Source organism: Sinocyclocheilus anshuiensis, unplaced genomic scaffold (genome assembly GCF_001515605.1).
Source record: "Sinocyclocheilus anshuiensis isolate Anshui unplaced genomic scaffold, SAMN03320099.WGS_v1.1 scaffold436, whole genome shotgun sequence".
Taxonomy (NCBI): Eukaryota; Metazoa; Chordata; class Actinopteri; order Cypriniformes; family Cyprinidae; genus Sinocyclocheilus; species Sinocyclocheilus anshuiensis.
The window spans coordinates 125,747-131,746 of NW_015560618.1; the positions used below are offsets into that span (position 1 = coordinate 125,747).

A 6,000-nucleotide genomic window follows, 5' to 3' on the forward strand; every position below is an offset into this window, starting at 1 on the left:
ACAAATATGCATTTCTGTTTGACCCCACCGCTAACTCAAATGCAACCAGTCACACTCCTTTTTTACAGTATATGTGACTTGGCCTGTTAGCCACAGTGCTGATGAACAAGACCATTGTTAAAGATATCCATCTCATCCTGTTTCATTTGTACTTTTGCATTATGTTCCCACGCCATTATGAGGATGATGTTTATTCAAGGTGAGGATCATTAGTTTTAGATTTAGTCTGATCTGGTTTGAGCATTTTACTTTTTTCACTCACTTGTGGTCTACTGCAATACAAGTAATTCCCAGAAAACACATAAAATGTTTATACTGAATCAAAATTGCTTTTGATAAAAATAATCTGTATAAAGATGCATAAATACAAATATGCATTTCTGTTTGACCCCACCGCTAACTCAAATGCAACCAGTCACACTCCTTTTTTACAGTATATGTGACTTGGCCTGTTAGCCACAGTGCTGATGAACAAGACCATTGTTAAAGATATCCATCTCATCCTGTTTCATTTGTACTTTTGCATTATGTTCCCACGCCATTATGAGGATGATGTTTATTCAAGGTGAGGATCATTAGTTTTAGATTTAGTCTGATCTGGTTTGAGCATTCATGCTAATGAGAGAGGCTTTGATGGCTCCAGACTGGGTGCTTTGTGCTGGTCCATTAGTGATAAAAGCCATCTGAGAGATAAACATGCACTGCGCTCATTTAGCAGCTAGGCTACCGGATGAGTCTAACAGAGACGCGCCTCATTTTCAGCTCTTTGGCAACCTTGACCCCACTTCAAAAGCCAGCATGTCCACAGCTAATCTCCAGGACACACAATGGCCAAACTAGCATCAGGACTGCTGTGGTCCCTCAAGAAAACATGCTTAAGACATTACAATGGGACCAAGCCATACTGGGCTTATTTTGCCAGCTCCAAAATTTCAGATTTATCACAGCAGCAGCTCAGCAAGCATGTGATGGAAAATTGGATGCCTTTGCCACAGATGGAGAACTCTGGTAGCACTGGATGCTTTTTGAGCAATTGTCAACATTCTTCTATAAATCTATTCAGCAAAGCCCTTGCTAAAATTTAGAGGTGCTGTTCAGAGTAACCACGTGGAGATACAAGGCCCAGGGTATTGTGGGATATGAAAAGGGTCATGAGGGAGAGGTGTGGTGGGATATTAAATTGGGGAAACCTGGAAAAGGTATCAGCAAATCCCAGTAAGATCCAGACATGGAAAAACAGAGACGCATTAAAAACAGGCTCTATTTACAAACCAGATTATTTAATCAGTATGCAGTCCCACATGCTACAAAGAGCCAATAGTTAATGCATGCTTGAAACTCCAGAAAGCTTGTTTACTTCTCCAGATCTTTTGAATGTTTTCGGTGTCAGGTAGCCGCAGCTCATGTGCATTAGCAGACTTCAGTAATATGGCAACTGAAAGTCTTCGTCAAACAGATAATGGTTTTAGCATGCAGTCTGGTGTAACCAACCACATATGATATATGTCATACTTTTTATGTACCGTTTGTGGCAGATAATGTGGACTGTGCACTTGATGAGGTTGCGTGCCGTGTGGTTTCTGAAGAGGCATAACAAAGCGCTCCCTGTCATATTAGCGGATTGTCTGTCCAAATTCCACTGCATGGGATATATCGTGTCTGTTTTGGCTCACTGCTCGCACGTTAAATCGCTATCGATGATTTAATGGCTCATCAGGGGGGCTACATGCATCGCTCCAGGAACGCGAGGGCAGCAGTCTGGGGGTATAGAGGGTATCCAGTGTGTTTTGGAGTATCTCTCACTCTTTCTAAAAGGTATAGTGCACCCAAAAATAAAATTTCAATTAAAGATCTGTCTCTTCTGTATTGTGATGCACATCTGAGTGTAACAGATTATGATAAAAGAAGAAAATAAAGAAGAAGGCCAGGGATTCATAGTCGATTATGGAAGGGCAGGGTTTAAGCAGGCTAAATAATTAGAGAAGTCCAGCATAAGTCAACAGAATCTGTTGTTTTAGTGGAAAATCAAGTTATGGCATTTCAAAGCAAAATTATGAGAAAGAAAGCAAGCATGCATGAATGTATATTTCACAATATGAGTCATCAATATTTGAGTCATCAATATGTTTGTCCAGTTTAAGGAGACATTTTGAATGTATAGAGTACATCTGTTAAAAATTTAATTTTGTCAGCTTTTAAGCATAAGTTTTCAAATGTAACAGGCCCCAAATATGATAATTCCTTTGCAATAGACTCCCTACCTAAAATATAAATGCTATATGTTGTCATGTACAAAGACTCATTTGTACTATATATAATCTTAAACTCATGTAATGCAATTAACTTCAAGCATGTTTGTGCTAAATGAGACAGGTACATTATTTATATAGCGTATTTCCCACACGCAGGTAGTTTATAGTGTTTAAAATGGTTGTTAACATTTTGTTTTATTTACCGGTATTTTACATTATTTATGAATGTAATGATAATGTCACAAAGCAAGGCCGGAAACAACAGGGTAAGTGCAAAACAGGATGGTTTATTGACAGGATATGCAGAGGAATGGAATGGGTGAGGTAAATGCAGGTGAGTGATGCACAGTGAATGATTCTGGGGTTCTTATCTGAGTTCTGATGGTTTGTATCTTTGGCAGGTTCGTTGGAGATCGTGGAACAGTTTCCAAGGAGTCGTTGGAGGATCGCGGGAGAGACAGAAGGTAAGTCTTTCTAGGTGAGTTCAGCTGAGAGTGTCCAGAACAGTCCATAGGAGTGAACGGTAGACTGGACAGTGAGTAACTGATGTGTGTGTATTGTAGTGTGGCTTGATTGGTGACAGCAGGTGCAGGGGATCAGAACTCAGGTGACTGTGGTCGGGGGATTATCCATCTACGACTACCAAGATGCAGTTATAACCGTCTGAGTTGGGTAAGTCAGTCACAAAATCGATTCCCAGGTGAGACCAGGGTCGATGGGGGATCGGCAGGGGCACTAGTTTGCCTACGGGGAGGTGACGAGGGGTCTTGGACATGGCGCAGACTAAGCAACTGCGGACGTACCTGATGATATCACGGGTCATACTGGGCCACCAGTACCGAGCTTGGAGGAGCGAGAGGGTCCATCGGCTGCCTGGGTGTCCAGAGCCCGGTATGTTTTGAACTGAGGACTGAAGTGACTGTGATGAATCCCTGACATTACCCCCTCCCCCAGGGGTGGCTCCTGATGCCCTCAAGCGGCTGGAAGTAGGATGGAAGTCCTCCAGTAGCAAAGGGTCCAGAATGTCGTCCCTGGCAACCCAGGAGCATTCATAATTCTGCTCCGCTGGGGTCAGTTTCTTAAAATAGTATGCGCAAGGCTGGAGGCGAGGAGGCTCACCGTAATGTTGAACCCAGGAGCATTCCTCCGGTCCATAACCATCCCAGTCGACTAAATATTCCAGCCGACCACCCCGTCGCCGTGAGTCCAGGATGTCTCGGACCAGGTAGACGGACGGTTGGTCAAGGATTTCTGGAAGAGGAGGTTCGTCAGATTCGGTGGGTCCTGGAGCAGAGGGAGAGTGAGGTTTAAGGAGTGAAACATGGAAAGTAGGGTGAATTCGGTACCTGGGTGGGAGTCGGAGCTCATATGTGACCTCGTTGATCTGCCTCTGTATCGGGAACGGACCCTTGTAGCAGGGACTCAGCTTCTTACAGGGCAGGCAGAGGCAAAGGGTCCAGAATGTCGTCCCTGGCCACCCAGGAACGTTCCTCCGGTCCATAACCATCCCAATAGACCAAATATTCCAGCCGACCACCCTGTCGCCGTGGGTCCAGGATGTCTCGGACCAGGTAGATGGACGGTTGGTCAAGGATTTCTGGAGGAGGAGGTTCGTCGGGTTCGGTGGGTCCTGGAGCAGAGGGAGAGTGAGGTTTAAGGAGTGAAACATGGAAAGTGGGGTGAATTCGGTACCTGGGTGGGAGTCAGAGTTCATATGTGATCTCGTTGATCTGCCTCTGTATCGGGAACGGACCAATGTAGCTGGGCGCAGAGACAGGGTGGACAGCCATACTTTTTCTCCTGGATGGTAAGTGGGAGTGGAAGTACGCCGAGCATCTGCGAAGGCCTTATGCCTCCGCACTGCACGCTGGTCCATCTGAATTCCCTCCTGGCCGACGATGTAACCCAGGAAATGCACCGTGGGGCGATGGAATTCGCATTTCTCCAGCTTTAAGAAGAGATGGTGTAGTCGGAGCTTCTGTAGGACCTGCTGAATGTGTTGGCGATGGTCGGCCACGTTCCGGGAGTAAATGAGTATATCATCGATATAGACTTTCACAGAGCGGTGGAGGAACTCCCGGAACACCTCGTTCATGAATCCCTGGAAGACTGACGGGGCGTTGGCTAGCCCATACGGCATGACAAGGTACTCATAGTGGCCAGATGGTGTGATGAATGCCATCTTCCACTCGTCGCCCTCCCGGATTCGAACGCGGTTGTACGCGCTTCGCAGGTCCAGCTTGGAGAATATGCAGGCCCCACGGAGTTCCTCGAGGGCGGCCGGGACCAGGGGAAGTGGATAGGGTAGCTTCACAGTATGGGAGTTCAGAGTCCGATAGTCGATACAAGGCCGCAAGCCCCCGTCCTTCTTGCCCACGAAGAAGAAACTAGACGCAGCTGGAGAAATGGAAGGTCGGGTGAATCCTTGGTTAAGAGCCTCCTTGATGTATTCCTCCATCGCCTTGCGCTCCGGGATGGACAATGGGTATACTCTACCCTTGGGGAGTTTGACTCCAGGAAGCAAGTCGATGGCGCAGTCCCATGGCCGATGAGGTGGTAACTTGGTGGCTGCCTGCTTACTGAAAACATCCTGGAACGCCGAATAATCAGATGGGACCGTGACCTTTTCCCGAGGTTCGGGGCTTTCGACGAGGGTGGAGGCAACTTGAACTGAGCGTGATCCTGGGAGCGGAGTAGGTAATGACATGAGGCAGTTGCGGTGACAGTGCTCGCTCCAGCGAGTTACCTCACACGTGTGCCATCTGATCTCTGGAGAATGGAGAACTAGCCAGGGGCGTCCCAGGATGATATCCACGGTGGGTCCCTCCAGTACCAAAAAGGTGATTTCCTCCTTGTGTAGAGTGCCAATCTTGAGCTTCAGTGTTGGAGCTCGATATTTCACCCACCCACGTCCTAGCGGTTTTCCCTGGATGGTCTCGACTCGGAGCTCCTGGGCATGACGTTTCCGAGGCAGATGGAGATGATTCAATAGGTCCTGGGATATGAAATGTGATCGGGTGATTATCCTGGATGGTGACTGAGGTGACTGTGATGAATCCCTGACAGATAAAATGTGACTCAAAAACAAATTCTATTTATTAATGTTTGTTTTTTCTTTTCTTTTTTTCTCTCAACAATGCAGTTTTGACCAGTGTGACTTATAGTCAGGGTCAACTTAGTTTCCAGAGAATGCCTAGTTCTTTCATGAAACTGTAGATGGCACAGGCTGACGGGTATGTATTAACGTAACTGATGATATTTGTTAAATGACTTAGCACAAGCTGATTGGTTCATGTTGCATACGCATGCAGCCTGTGCGCTTGCTGCTTTACATTTAAATGGCTGGTTGAGCATTTTGCAGCACGCTTTCAGAGTTCCCCTGAAACCCTCCAACTTCCCCAGCTCCACCTGTATAGATCTGCTCCGGGTTATTAAATACGCTATTTGTGCAACAGCCAGGGCCATTTTAACCATAGGGCTAGGCGGGGCTTCAGCCCCGGGGCCCGAGCAAGGAGGGGGCCCGTGATTGGCTGTGGAGTAGATTGACTGGAGCGCCGATCGCCAAAGCCACCAACACATGGAGCAGATAAAAACAGTGTCATCGTCCAAACAGATTTTTAGGTTAGTTTGATTATTAACTGGATTTATATTGTTTTTGTGTTTGAACAAGCTATATTCATTTAAGGGTTGGGAGATAATCCGGTAGAAATATATCAATCGTTGATTGAAGCGCGTCATGATGTAGTCT

At 46.4% G+C, this 6,000-nt stretch overlaps 1 protein-coding gene across 1 annotated transcript in view; it reads left to right on the forward strand.

Annotated features, from left to right (window-relative positions):
* mpp7b (MAGUK p55 scaffold protein 7b) overlaps positions 1-6,000 on the forward strand; it is a 59,459-nt gene that overhangs the window by 24,185 nt on the left and 29,274 nt on the right. The gene's annotated exons all lie outside the window — the stretch shown is intronic.